The sequence below is a fragment of the Protopterus annectens genome, chromosome 17.part0, assembly GCF_019279795.1.
Source record: "Protopterus annectens isolate FY-2018-M chromosome 17.part0, PAN1.0, whole genome shotgun sequence".
Lineage (NCBI taxonomy): Eukaryota > Metazoa > Chordata > Ceratodontiformes > Protopteridae > Protopterus > Protopterus annectens.
In genome coordinates, this window is record NC_056751.1 from 708798584 (window position 1) to 708812724 (window position 14141).

Consider the following 14141-nt stretch of genomic DNA (forward strand, 5'->3'; position numbering starts at 1 on the left):
TATATATATATATATATATATATGTATGTATTTATAGGAGCTTTTACTTTTGTAAGTATCTTAAATTGGGATACTATACAAGCTCTCTTCTCTGGGCTGCTGGGAACAAACAATATGTGAGGTAATTGAGGGAGTTGCATTATGGGTAAAGAATAGAGCCCACGAGCTTTGCTGAAGACCTCGAGCTGGAGAAATGGCTGAGATGGCTTCAGTGGATCAGATCCAACCCACCAGTGATAATAAAGGACGAGATAGACAACATACATGAAATGTTATGGTAAGAACATACTTCCTTTTTCAGCCACAGGTGCCATCACATGCACTCAGTGAGGGGGGTGGACTCCCCCCCCCCAAAAAAAAAAAAAGAAAACATTTGTCCATTTCTTGGGTGTTCACAGACAACTGCATAAAACCAAATTCATGAACAGAGCTAACCACCTCCTGGATTACTTTGTGGAGGTCAAGAAAGGAGAGGCCTGTCAGTAAATGTACCATATCAAAATGGATTGCTTATTGCATTGCTTTCTGATGCCATCATCATGACAAATTTGTATGCCTGCTAGGGCTTATTCTGCTTGGGCAAAAGCAACCACAGTGGCCTTTCTAAAAGGGATCTCAACTCAGTCCATTCTGGAAGTAGTTTCTTGGTCTTTGGTGTATGATCGACAAACCACGATGCTTTGCCAGAGATGGTCTGCACCTATCACCACTGGGATTCAGGTTACTGGCTAAAGCTCTTGCCACCCCTATAGTGCCTTTTTTAGGGAAGGTTCAAAGGATAAAACCACCATCGTAACAGATACAAGCATGCAAAATCTGAAGGTAATGCTACTCAATGCTAGAAGTCTAAACCTCAAAATGCAGTCTCTCGAGGCGCTCCTAAAAATGGAGAACATCAATATCTGTGCAGTAACTGAGACCTGGTTCAAGACTCCAGAGAACACCCCTGCAATACCAGACTACAACTTTTACCACTCTTTTTGGCCACCAAACCAAGACCGAAACACTAAAGGTGGAGGAGTGACCATATTCACACCTCCAGGCTAGTTGCCCAACCCAATGTATCTGAAATTCTCCAGGTGCAACTAACACTAAGTAAGACTGCAATCCAAATTGTAGCTTGCTACAGATCCCCCACCATGCCCCAAGATTCTCACTACACCTTTCTAAACATACTGGAAAATATTAAGATACAACCAAACACCCTAATACTGGGTGATTTCAACTACCCTGCCATTAACTGGGAAAACTACTTGGGTGCCAACACCTTTTCCCAATGGTTCTTGGAATTCATAAATTCCGACGCCCTGGATCAACTAATCCATTGTCACATCAGGGGCTCCAATATCCTAGACCTGGTCATTACCAACATGGGAGATAGATGCTCCACACCAGTAGTCACCTCCTCATTGGTCACATCGGACCATAAGCAAATCACCCTTGACATTCACATCCCACCCCCCAGTAAGGAAACCTCCGTAAAAAACTTCTCCAAAGCCAACTTCATGCTACTTAAGTCAGAAGTGACAAACTTCATGGCACCCATGCAGATGGGAGCTGAAAGTTCGACTGCTGAATCCTACACTAAGGCACTGTATGAGCACATCCACTCATGCATGAGTCGTGCCATCCCAAATAGAACCATGACACTCTCCTCCAAAAAAGGAAACCAATCTGGTGGTTCCCTGTCATAAACAAGCTATACAACAGAAGGCAGAAACTGTTGCAGAAAAGAGGAAAATCCCAGGATGCAAAAATCTCCCTTACCAGCCTCAGTAAGAAGCTGAGATCCCTCATAAAATCCTCCAAAGCTAATTACAAAAATAAAATTGCCAAAGATTCCAAAGACAACCACAAGGCATTCTATATTTATGTCAATAATCTAAATGACAATGCTCAGATCTGCTCTGAGCTACAACAGAATGGCATTAAATATACTGATCCCAAGGATATTGCCAATATCCTGGCAGATTGATTTAATACCAACTTCATCCCCCTCTCACCCCCTAAAGGGGCCATCTCAATACCAAAAGATTGACAATTTCCGGTAATCATGGCCACACAGGTAGAAACCACACTCTCCAAAGCTAAGAATACAGCATCCATGGGACCAGATGACATCCTGGGCCATGCACTACATGAACTGGCACCTCACCTAAGTGTCATGTTTAATCATAGCCTCACCTCAGGCTTCATGCCCACTGAGTGGCGCACAGCTACAGTTATCCCACTCCACAAGAGGGGATCCACCTTGGATCCCGGGAACTACCGTCCCATCAGTCTGACGAGCCTGACCTGCAAGGGAATGGAATGCATTATAATGGAACTTATAAACAAAGACATTGGCAACCTTCAAACACTGGACCCCACCCAGTTTGGGTTCGTGAAGGACTGATCTTGTCTCCTGAACCTGATTGACTTCTTTGAATCAGTCTCCAGAGCTGTGGATGAGGATAAGGCAGTCCACGCAGCCTATCTGGACCTTGCCAAGGCCTTCAACACCATCCCCCACTCTGGAATCATAGATAAACTTACTAAGCTGGGCATAAATTCCTACATCACTCGATGGGTTGCCAACTGGCTTACTGACAGAACCCAGATTGTAAAAGTAGCCGACTCGAAATCCAGCTCCAGACAAGTGACAAGTGGAGTACCTCAGGGTTCAGTCCTGGGACCGCTTTTGTTTGGCATCTACTTCTCTGAAGTACAGGCCAACACTAAGGGATTCTGGCTAACAAAGTTCGCAGATGACTGCAAACTGGGAGCCATTATTGAATCCCCAAATGATGTGGATATTCTACAAAAGGGCCTTACAGAAACAGATGCTTGGTGCCAGAGCCATGGGCTCAAGCTTAATGCCAAGAAATGTATAGTTATCCCCTTTGGGAAAAAAACATGTACCCATGAATTACCACATAGGTGGCAGTACACTAAACACCGAAAGTGTGATGAGAGACTTAGGGACACAGGTGGACAATGGTCTCACCTTTGATAACCACATCGCCACAACAGTCAGGAAATCCTTCTATGTGGCACACCTCATCACTAACGGCTTTTCATCCAGAAAAAAGGAGGTCATTGTCCTACTGTACTCATCCCTCATTAGACCCATTATAGAGTACCACACCCCGTTTGGTATGTACCACACAAAACATCTGCAACAGCTGGAAAAGCCGCAGAAATACCTCACTAAAAGAATCACAGGCCTAAAGCAGATGCCCTTTGCTGACCATGTAAAAAACTCCAGCTATACTCTGTGCCATATCGTCTACTCAGAGGCGATCTCTGCTTAACATACGAGGCCATGTGAAACCATGAGCTGCTGGACATGCTCCACTTAAAGAAATCCCAATCCCTCAGAGCCACACGCTCCAGGGATCTAAACCTTGTCATCACAATGAACAAAACATGCTGGAGGGAATAGGTTCCTGACCCAGAGACTCCTCATACTCTGGAATAGACTGCCCATACATGTCAAGCAGAGCGCCTCCTTGACCCTCTTCAAAAGGATCCTTGATGAGTTGATGGGAGATAGGAAATTCACCCCAGGGATAACGTCAGTCGCCCTGCTAGACAGGGGTCCAGGGAAGTAAATATTGTGGGAAGAAATATCTGGGAAATTGTTTGGCTAGGCTTGTATAGGCCCTAGGGCCGATAGCCTAGTACCAACCTATGAACCTATACCTTCACAAAGCATTACAATCTTTGTTCTGCCTCCAGAGCCAGAGCTGGGTTTGCCTGTGCAGTTCTGCAGAGGCTCATCTTCCCAGCTTTCAACTCTTCCACCAACCACACAGTCAAAACTGTCTTTCTCAGAACTCAGTGCTGCAAGAGACTTCCAAGACGGCTGCACACTGACAGCTTAATTTTAGCCCTCCCAGTGTGAAACCAGAAAATTGGACAAGGGAGCAAGGGAATTTGTGTTTTTTTTTGGGGGGGGGTTAAATTTCAGTAATTGACAAGTAATTGCACCCCCTGAATGCCAGCAAAATAAATAAAAAATTCAGAGAACCTGAAAAAATAATCAGTCACAAAAGGTGAGGAAAAACACTGACTGGGAAGAATCCTGCAGCTGTTCAGCAAAAAAGCAATTCAAATTCCAGCTTTGGTACAAGACATGACTTCCAGTAATCTAGACGAACAAATGTCAAATGTGTTCAGAACTAATTAAAATAAATGAAATGCTGAATGAATATACCAACTCAAATAAAAGGTTGGAAAAATGGAAGAAGCTTTGAACAGATATTCAGATGAGCTGATAAAACTGCAAACATTAGAGTCTGACATGAAGAAAAGGGTGGCTGTGTATGACTGCTGAAGAGATGTTTCAAAAATGGTAGTATTAGGGGACAGAGTATGTAGAGAAAACCTAACAATCTGATGATGTTAATTTTCATTCTGTCCTCAGCTGATGAGGTTGGGTCCAATCCATCGGTGGCTGTTGCAATAGCTCGTGGCCACTTAGAACTGTCGAGCTTCTCCCTTACCTAGAAAGCACCAACCCCAATTACCTCAGATCTTGTTTGCTGCCTCACATTGAAAGATGTGGTTGTAGATTCTGGAGCTTTATAAGCACTTTTTTCTTGTTAATTATCTCTTACTTTGTTGTCTTTCCTGATTATCTTTCTGTCGTCCTGTACTAATATAGTCTGTAAATTACTATTGTTAGTAATTTTTCTCCCTTTTCCTCTTTTTTTCTATCTTATACGCTTGTTGTAGCTCTTAGTTACCCTTGTATGTTTTTTTCATTTTTATACCCCCTTTTATCTTTAAAAAAAACGTAATAGTCTTTATGAATAGTTTACTGTTAATTAGACCGTATTCTTATAGTTACAGTTTTACGGTGTACTTGCACTTGTTGTTAGTGTTTTGTTCTTTTCATCTGTTTTTTTAGGATGTTGGAAAAAGATGAAAGCCTGGCAGGCTTTAAAAAAATGTGGTAAATACGTCAGAAAATCCCACTTTCTGACTTGCATGCACTCTGAATGTATTGCCTTGGACCCCTTCATCTCCAAGAAAGCTGTAATATTTGTCATGCGTTCAATCCAAGGGTCCTGGTTGAATGCAGGAACAAACTTTTTTTGAATGGATTACTTCTGTACTCCTTTAGCGAGGGACTATCTGGAGCTTCTTCTTGGAAATGAAGAAAAATGTCTTACACTTCCCCAAGCACCTCAGCAGCCTCTTCTAAGACTTTGGAGAAGTATGTTAAATGATCTTTTCCGGATTCATCGGATGCCTCAGATCCAAAAAAAGAAAAGACCAAACATCTGATATTATCAATTCTCATTTCGTCTTTACATATGGGTGTGGAGCCAATCCATTGGATCTGACTCGGCCATTAGAATATCTTGTGGCAACCAAAAAGCTCTTGGGCACCTCCTCTTACCTGTAATGTATCCCTCCCTGTTACCCCTGATCTCGTTTGCTGCTTTGCAAAAGATGTGGTCATTCCTGTAGCAATTGGGCAGATAAGTGACATTTTTTCAAACTTTACTGTTCTTCTTCTTCCATGTATTCAACCTTTTTTGTCTAACTTAACCACTTTTCCCCTTATCTTATTTAAACTTCCATCCTCTCCAGTAACTGTTTTTTAGTAGGTTACTTTCCTTTCATCTCCCATATACCCATTGTGGTAGCTTTGCTACTATCATTAGTAGCTTTCCTCTTCTTTCATTTTCCCCTTACTTTCAAAAAAAAAAAATCTCTTCTATACATATCTTTCACTAACCACCTTGTTTTATAGTTTTATCTTTATGTGTGTGTGTGAAAATGTCTGTACGTGGGTGTTCTCTGCCTTTCTTTTTCGATGGTTGAGAAATCTGAAAAGCGAGCTGTCTTCAAGAAGTGCAGGCACAAGATCCCTTTTAATGACTTGTACAGTTTATGGGTTTACTGCTTGGGCCCCCTCCATTTACAGGAGTATTGTTCAATTTGCCATTCTTTCAACCACAGGGCCTTGGTTGAAAGGAAAAGCAAGTTGATTGTGAGGGGTATGTTGCCATCTTCTTTTGGCGAGGCCATTTCTGGCAGTGACCCCAAATCTTCAAAATCTAGGTCAGCTCAGTTGAGCCCTGCATCTTCTTCCTCTAAAAGTTCTGATAGAGGGAAGAAAATACCTTCCTCAGCTCATAAAGACTCCTCAGAACCGAACACAAAAGTGACCAAGACTGCTGATCGGATAACACAGTGGGACCCATTGGCCCTGACCATATCTATCTCGGCTATGACTTCTCCAGCTGCATTTCTATTGGATAAAGATAGGCCAGAGCCATTGTACTCAGATCAGACCAGCCCATTCAAACCAATTATGTATCTACCAAGGACCAGGTACTCTCCTTCTATTGACCCAGTCCCATCAAGAGTACCATCTTCCTTTCTAAGTAGACCCAAATCTCCTTCTGATTCCTCTTCCCGCTCTACCAGAAGCCTCACTGAGACATGGAATGGATGGTACAGAAAATTTTGTGGGCACAAGGCATTTCTAAGTCCCTTTCTGCTCCTACCCATAAGGTTCAGGATTTATCTAAGCTATCCACCCCCTGATAGTTCTTCCTCTGTTATCAGGGCAAGTTTTGGAGCCCTCTGATCTGACAGACCCAGTGCCTTCCAGCCCAGATCAGAGGATTTACCTTTCTTTGGATTAGGCTTTTGCTTGGAGCTCCTCAGTATTTTCAGAGCTGGGGAGCTCTTGGAGCAATAGCGAAGCTTGCAGGCCATGGGTGTGTTTGACTCCAGGACTGTCTGAGCAGTCGATGCACCTTGGGGCTTCTGTGCAGGTGAGCTTGCCTCTGGCTTTTGCCCCAGGCAAGCTGTCTTCGGAGTCTGAATGGACTGTGATTCATAGGAGTGGCCTATCGGATCTGAAGTCCTTCACTGCTCAGGACCAGTCAGTCTTTGGGGCTCTGGGGAGGGCAATAGCTGCCTCTGCAGCTAAGAAGACACCTCCTTCCTCAGATCCACAGCCTTCTCTTCTACAGCCCTTGCACACCCATTCTGACCATGACATTATACAGGGACCGTGGGTCCTCAGGCCCCAGGATATCCATAAGGATACCTGCCTCTTCTGATACCTCCTCAGGGTATCCCACTCCTTGGAAGAGGACTTGTAAGAGAAAACATTGGGACTCCACTGAGGAGTCAGCCATGGAAGACACTCTGTCACCTCCTGAAGATGTTTCCTTCCGGGACATCTTGGAGATCATGAAACAAAGAGGTGGCTGGCAGACCAGCAACCCTTCAGCTGAGGAGTCAGTGTAGCTGGTGGCCTTTGGATCCCAACCATCTACTTCTTGGGTGACTCTGCCCATCGATGAGCTCATAGATTTCATCTCTCAATGGGTGTGGGAGAGTCCAGACTCCATTGAGCCAACTCCCAGGAGACCAAACAAAATAATTGCAGCACCAGAAGACAAGAAGTTTTGGACAAAAGGGGTTGCAGTAGATATCATGGTCATGGCAGGAGCTACTAAGAAAGAATGTTCAGAGGAAAATTCCGCTATCCATCCCACTAATAAGGATTCCAGGATGATGGATAGATGCAGAAAGCAAGTTTTCTCTTCAGTGACCTTTGCCCTATGATTACTGAATTATCTTTCCCATTTTACTAAACTTCAGAGGGATCTGATCAAAGAGATCTCAGACATCCCTGAGGGAGCCATAGCTGAAGGGGTCAAAAAAAAGGTTACTTCTCAGCTGGCAACCCTACATTCTATAGCTAACTCTTCCATGAGGCTCATATCACATGCAGAAGAAGAAACGAGCAGAGAAGCGGATTTAGGAATATTCATGAGGCGACATGCCTGGATTTGCCTTTGAGACTTTGCGGAGCCTTTTAAATCTTTGTTCATCAAAGCTCCATTTGACAGCATGTTCCTTTTTGGCCCTAAGGTCAAAGATATGCTATCCAGGTGTCAAAATGAAGGTAAGACCCTTTCTGCCATGGGAATACATTTTTCCATCCAGCAGAGACCATATCCAAAGAGTCAGAGAGGTGGTGGCAAAATGTGGTTCAAGAAATCACAAGGGTCTTAACATGACACATGTGGAGAAGAGTTTCCCCAGAGGCAGAGGGGAAACAATTCTGGAAGATTCTACCCTTGTGGCAGAGGAGGCCCACAGAACCAAGGGACCAGAGAACTTTTCTTTGGAAAACCCTTACAGCACTCCTATAAGGAGGCCCGATTGCTCACCTCTGGAGGCAAATGGGGATTGATAGTCCCTGCACTAGAGAGCCTGGCTAAGCATAACTACCAACAGTTGGGTGCAGAGGGTAATATCCAGAGGTTACCTAATACCCATTCTCCATTCCCCCAAACAAAAGAATCCCTGACATCCAACCCAGTCAAAGGGATCATGCAGTTGTTCAGATACAGAAACTGCTGGATAAAAGAGTCATCCAAGAAGTCCCCCCAGACCAGAGAAGATTTGGAACTTACTCAAGGTTCTTTTTAGTTCGAAAGAAAATAGGGGACTGGAGACCAATGCTGGATCTCAGCAGATTAAACAAGTCAGTTTGATGCCAAAAGTTCTGAATAATCACAGTACAGTCTATACTTCCTTTTTTGGAACAGGGCAATTGGATGTGCTCTATAGACCTTCAGGATGTGTACTACTGTGACTCCCCTGCTCTGGCCCAGTAATCAAGGAGCCTCAATCCTCACCACTAGCACCAATGAAGGATATACACATTGGGAGGATGACAAGTACACACACACAGTAAAGTACAATTTCCATTAGCATCACACAGAGATCACAGTCAGTCTGGGGCTGGTTTCTCTCTCTCTTTATGCAGTTCCCCAGTAAGACTCCCCACTGCACAGCTATAGGGCTAAGATCTCAGCCGAGTGGTCAAGCCAAAACCTTCAGCACCCTCTCTGTCCAACCAGTGCTTTGTGTCCCTGCCCAAGTAGCTGACACACACACACACACACACACACACACACACACACACACACACACACACACACACACACACACACACACACACACACACACACACTCTCTCTCTTTCTCCTGGGGAAGACTGGCACAGGTTCACTAGCTATGCCCCTTCTGCCCAGAATGTACGGTAGTACCAGCTGCCATCAACCACTCTTTATCAGCTACTATAAGGCCCTTACAATGGGTGACCAATTATGTGTAATGTTACTGTTATCCAAATGGTAAGTGTATCCAAGGCTATTAAAGTGTGGCCTATACAGTGTCACCAAATACATGCAAGTACTCTTAAGAGCTTAAATATCACTAAACAAACCAGCCAGAATTTAAAAGTTTAAATATATTTAATAATAGATAATAAAAGCACAAGACAACACTCAACTCAATACAGTGACAACAGAGTTCAGAATCACAGGAAATATTTTATAACAACATTGCAGGACAGCCTCACATAAGTACAGAAAGCATCTAAACTAATCTTACTAAGTTCCTATCTATCTCTAAGAGAAATCACTGTAATCTAAGTCTTACTTACAGAGCCAGACAAGTGCTGATGAAAGGATGTTGTCAGATCCAAAGACAAATACAAAATGCTCAGACTCACTCTCTGAGTTAGTTCTTACGTTACTATCAAACATTTCTCCTGGGTTATCTCATATTGCATCATTCTTTGTCACCTCTGTGTCAAAAATACTTATTTTTCAGATATTTGCCTGGAACTAGAAGTCGTAAAACAACACTTTTTACCTTTGAAACCTGTATTTATTTCTGTTTCCAGACAATAGAAACAATTTCTAGCTGCATACATTCTGTATCTTAGCTGAGATAAACACCATTGTAAACAATTCACTTATTGTCTTAGAGTTTGCAAGTTAACTCTGTTCTTTTCCACTAGGGTACACTGTGGTTACATTCTTAAAGCTCAGCACATAACATACAGTTTAACACACACTTCTGCAACAGCAGTTTAATACACACATAACATATAGTTCTCTTACATTTGTAAGACAAGCATATGGATCATATTAATATTCACAAATGACATAGATTTATTTACAAAATTCTAGCTAGCTGGGCTGGCAGCCTTCACAACTACCATATAAAGATGGACAGGAGCTCCAGCAGGCATTTACACTTCCGGCTGAGAGTCAGTCATTACCAGTTCAGAGCACTGCCCTTTGTTCTCACTACCACCCAGAGCATTCACCAAATGCATGGCAGTGGTAGCGGCTCACCTGAGATGACAAGGATTCCACATATTTCCCTATTTAGACAACTGGCTCATTTCTGCCCCAACCAGGCATCTACTTATCCAAGCAAGGGACTCTGTTATCCACACCTGTACAGAGCTGGGTATAACCATAAATTATGAAAAATCTCAGTTAGAGCCTTCTCAAAAAATGAAATTTATAGGGGCAGTCATAGATGCAAGTCAGGGGATCACAAAGCTTCCATCCCACAGAGTGCAGACAATCAGATGCCAAACTTACAAGCTGCTTCAAAACAGGATGATAGCTGCTTGTTATGTCCTTCAGGCTCTGGGGTCTATGGCGGCAGCTATCACCTTGGTCCTGCTAGCAAGATTTCACATGTGAATACTATAATGGCTACTAGCTTCACAGTGGTCAGTTCTCCACTGACCCATGTCCTACAAGATTCTCATCACAAACACTTGCAAAAGAGATCTTTTCTAGTGGATCATTCCACTCAACTAACACAAGGCAGACCCCCACAGCCACAGTCCATGGTGATGACAGACGCTTCCCAGATAGGGTGGGGGGGCATTATCTAGGGAAGATGATCCATGGCACTGGTCTGCCAGTGAGCCCAATTTACACAGAAACATCCTGGAGATGAGGGCAATCCTAGCATTTCAGGAATTTCAGGATGTTCTCCCTCAAGGAATGGTAGCAATTCAATCAGACATGTCAGTAGTTTGGTACATAAACAAACGATGAGGAACCAGATCATACCCTCTATGTTGGGAAGCACTCAGAGTTTGGCAATGGGCAATCTCATCCAACTGCTTTCTTGTAACAATGCACATTCTGGGAAAATCCAGTTGATAGCAGACAAGTTGAGCAGTCCATCCTCATGCCTTACAAGTGGTCCCTCAACCAGAAAGTGGCAGAAGAAATCTTCCACAGGTGGGGCCAACCTTGCTGCACCCTGTTTGCTTCCCCCCTGAACAACAAATGCAGCAACTAGTTTACCCTAATTCCCTCAACGGAGGAGTCACTGAGGGATGCTCTGATACACGTTTGGCCTCCCAGTCTATTGTAGGCCTTTCCCCCAACTCCTTTGATTCCCAAATTTCTCCAGAAAGCAATCAGGTTGAAGAGAACAGTAATCCCAATTGCTCTCTTTGGCCTCAACAAATCTGTTTTCCCTTCCTTGGACTTCATTTACTAAGAAAACCTTGGACTCTGGATCCCACTCCAGACCTACTGTCACATCTAACAGGAATGATCCATCTCAGTCTGTCCAACCTCAAGCTGACAACTTGGTTTCTCCAATTCCATTGATAGCCAGACAACCTATGCTCTCCTCCCCAGTCCTTCATATCTTACTATCCTCCCATAAGCCTTCCACTCAAAAACTTTATAAGCGCAAATGGAAAAGATTTGTATCCTGGGCTCAATAACATAACGTAGATCGCTTCACTGCACCAATTCACTCTATTCTGGAGTTTTTGGCTCATCTCTTTGATAATGGAGCAGCTGCCTCTACAAATAAACTACAATTAGCAGCAGTCTCTGATTTTCACATTGGGAAGGATAACTTTTCACTTATTTCTCACAAACTCTGCACTGCAAAGCCTTTCTGAAAGGCACCCTTTTGCTAAAATCACCTTATAAGGACCCCTCCCCTCCATGGCACCTAAGCTTAGTTCTACGTTTTATCATTCAGCCACCATTTGAACCCACAGCTACATGTGATATAAATTTTTTATCTTGGAAGATGATCTTTCTAGTAGCCATTACATCTGCTAGACTATCAGAGATTCAGGCTTTATCTTCCCAACCTTCGTACCTGATTTTCCATAAAGACAGAGTTTCCTTGTGCACCAACCCCTTCTTTTTTACCCAAGGTTGTCTAAGAGATCAATATCAATCAAATCATTAACTTACCCATCTTCTTTCCTAACTTCAGTAACAAAGGCGAATACATACTGCATTTGATGGATGTCCATAGGCAATTATGTTTTTATCTGCAGAGGTGAAAAGATTTAGGCAGACAAATCAGTTATTTATTTCCTTTGCAGGCCCTAAGAAAGGCCTTCTAGTATCCAAAGTTACTCTAGCAAAATGGCTGTCTGATTGCATTGCCTTCATCTACACCAAACAAGGTATAAATCTTCCTAGACCCATTCGAGCTCACTCAACCAGAGACATGGCCACTTAAGCAGTTTTTCCAGCTAATGCATCCATGGATGAGATTTTTGCAGCCACCACATGGGCTAATCATCATACCTTTATCACTCATTACAAATTGGATTTGGCCTCCAGGGGAAGGGCCTCCTTTTGTTCAATGGTTCTGAGAAACATCCTTCCATGAGCCCACCCAAAATAAAGGTAGCTGGGGACCCTGTCCCATATGTGAGGACAGAATGAAAATTGACTATCAGATAAAGAAGTTATGTACTCACCATAACATTCCATCTGTATTGTCGATTTTCATTTCACCTCATATCCCTGCCATCCAAGACCACAGCCTTTGCTCCTGGTAGAGCGGAAGTCCAATATTAATGGATTATCTATTTTTCTCCATACTCCAGAAATGTTCTCACTATGGTCATTGATGTGAAATTCTCTGTATATTCTACATAAGATAGCTTTAGCAAACAAGATCTGAGGTAACAGCGAAGGATGCATTCTTTTTTTAGATCCAACTTCTTCTTCGGATCAGAAACATATTAAGAAACAGTCCTGGGATCCAACTGCTTCTTTGAATCTGAAAACTAGAACATTTATAGATACATTGGATCAGACCCCCTCGGATCTGACACAAAGAACTGCAGATGGAATAATTTTGCCCAGAACTAGACACTCATTCCCAGTGGACCCAGTTCCATCCAGGGTCCTGTCACCTTTTTTAGAGAGACCAAAATCTCCTTCAGGGATGTCCACTCACTCTTCCAGAAGTCTTATAGAAGAGGATGTGGAGAGGATATTTATCCTTTCAGCTCCTACCCCATTGGGTCAGGAGATCAGTACATCCACTACTCCACCTTTGTTAGTTCTTCCTCTGACTCTTTTCAAGGTCTTGGAGTCCTTCGATCTGAGTCACTCAGGTCCTTGGGCTTTGGATCCAATGATACCTTTATCTTCGGATCTGAGGCTTGCTTTGAGCTCTTCAGTTCAGTTAGATCAGGAGAGCTCATGAAGCTGATTCTACCCTGTTGGTTCTGATATGCTTCATTCGATTGCTAAGTTTTTGAAGCCATCCCTGCACCTCAGATATTGGCAATGGTCAGTTCGGCTCTGACTTCAGCCTCTGGTGGACTGTTCTCAGGGGAGGATAGCATTGTGGATCAGAGACTTGCAGTTTTGGATCCGGGATCCTATCCCTCGCCAGGGCGGTCTGCCTTTGTGGCCAAGAAGGGAGCCCTGTCTGCACCTTTGACTCAGACAGTGTCAATCCCCTCAGATCCTTTGTCTACATGTGTCCCATCTCTGTGTATAGAGTCTCAATTATCCTCTCCACAGGGACAGCTGGTACCGAAACCACAGACTTCCCATCACAGGATCCCCACTTCTTCTCACACCTTCCCAAAGTATCCTACTGAGGAGGTCCCTAAGAAGAAAACATGTAAGAGGAAGCTTTTAGATTCCTCTGAATCTGTCACCGAAGATACACATTTTGAGGAGGACGAAGGGTCCACAGCCACCTCCTTATGATGTCTCACTTGGAGGCATCCTAGAAATCCTGAAACAGACAGGTGGCTGGAAGTCCATCAACACTTAATCAGAAGAATCTGTACTCCTGGAGGCATTGGATACTGGCCCATCTACCTCCTGGGTGACCCTGCCTGCCAATGAGCTCATTAACTTGGTCTTGCAGTGGGCACGGAAGGATCCAGACACCATTGAGCCTGTTCTCAGGAAACCCGATAAAATCATCACAGCTACAGAGGACAAACAGTTTTGGTCCAAGGGTGTGCCTGTTGGTGCCATGGTTGTGGCGGTGGCCACTAAAAA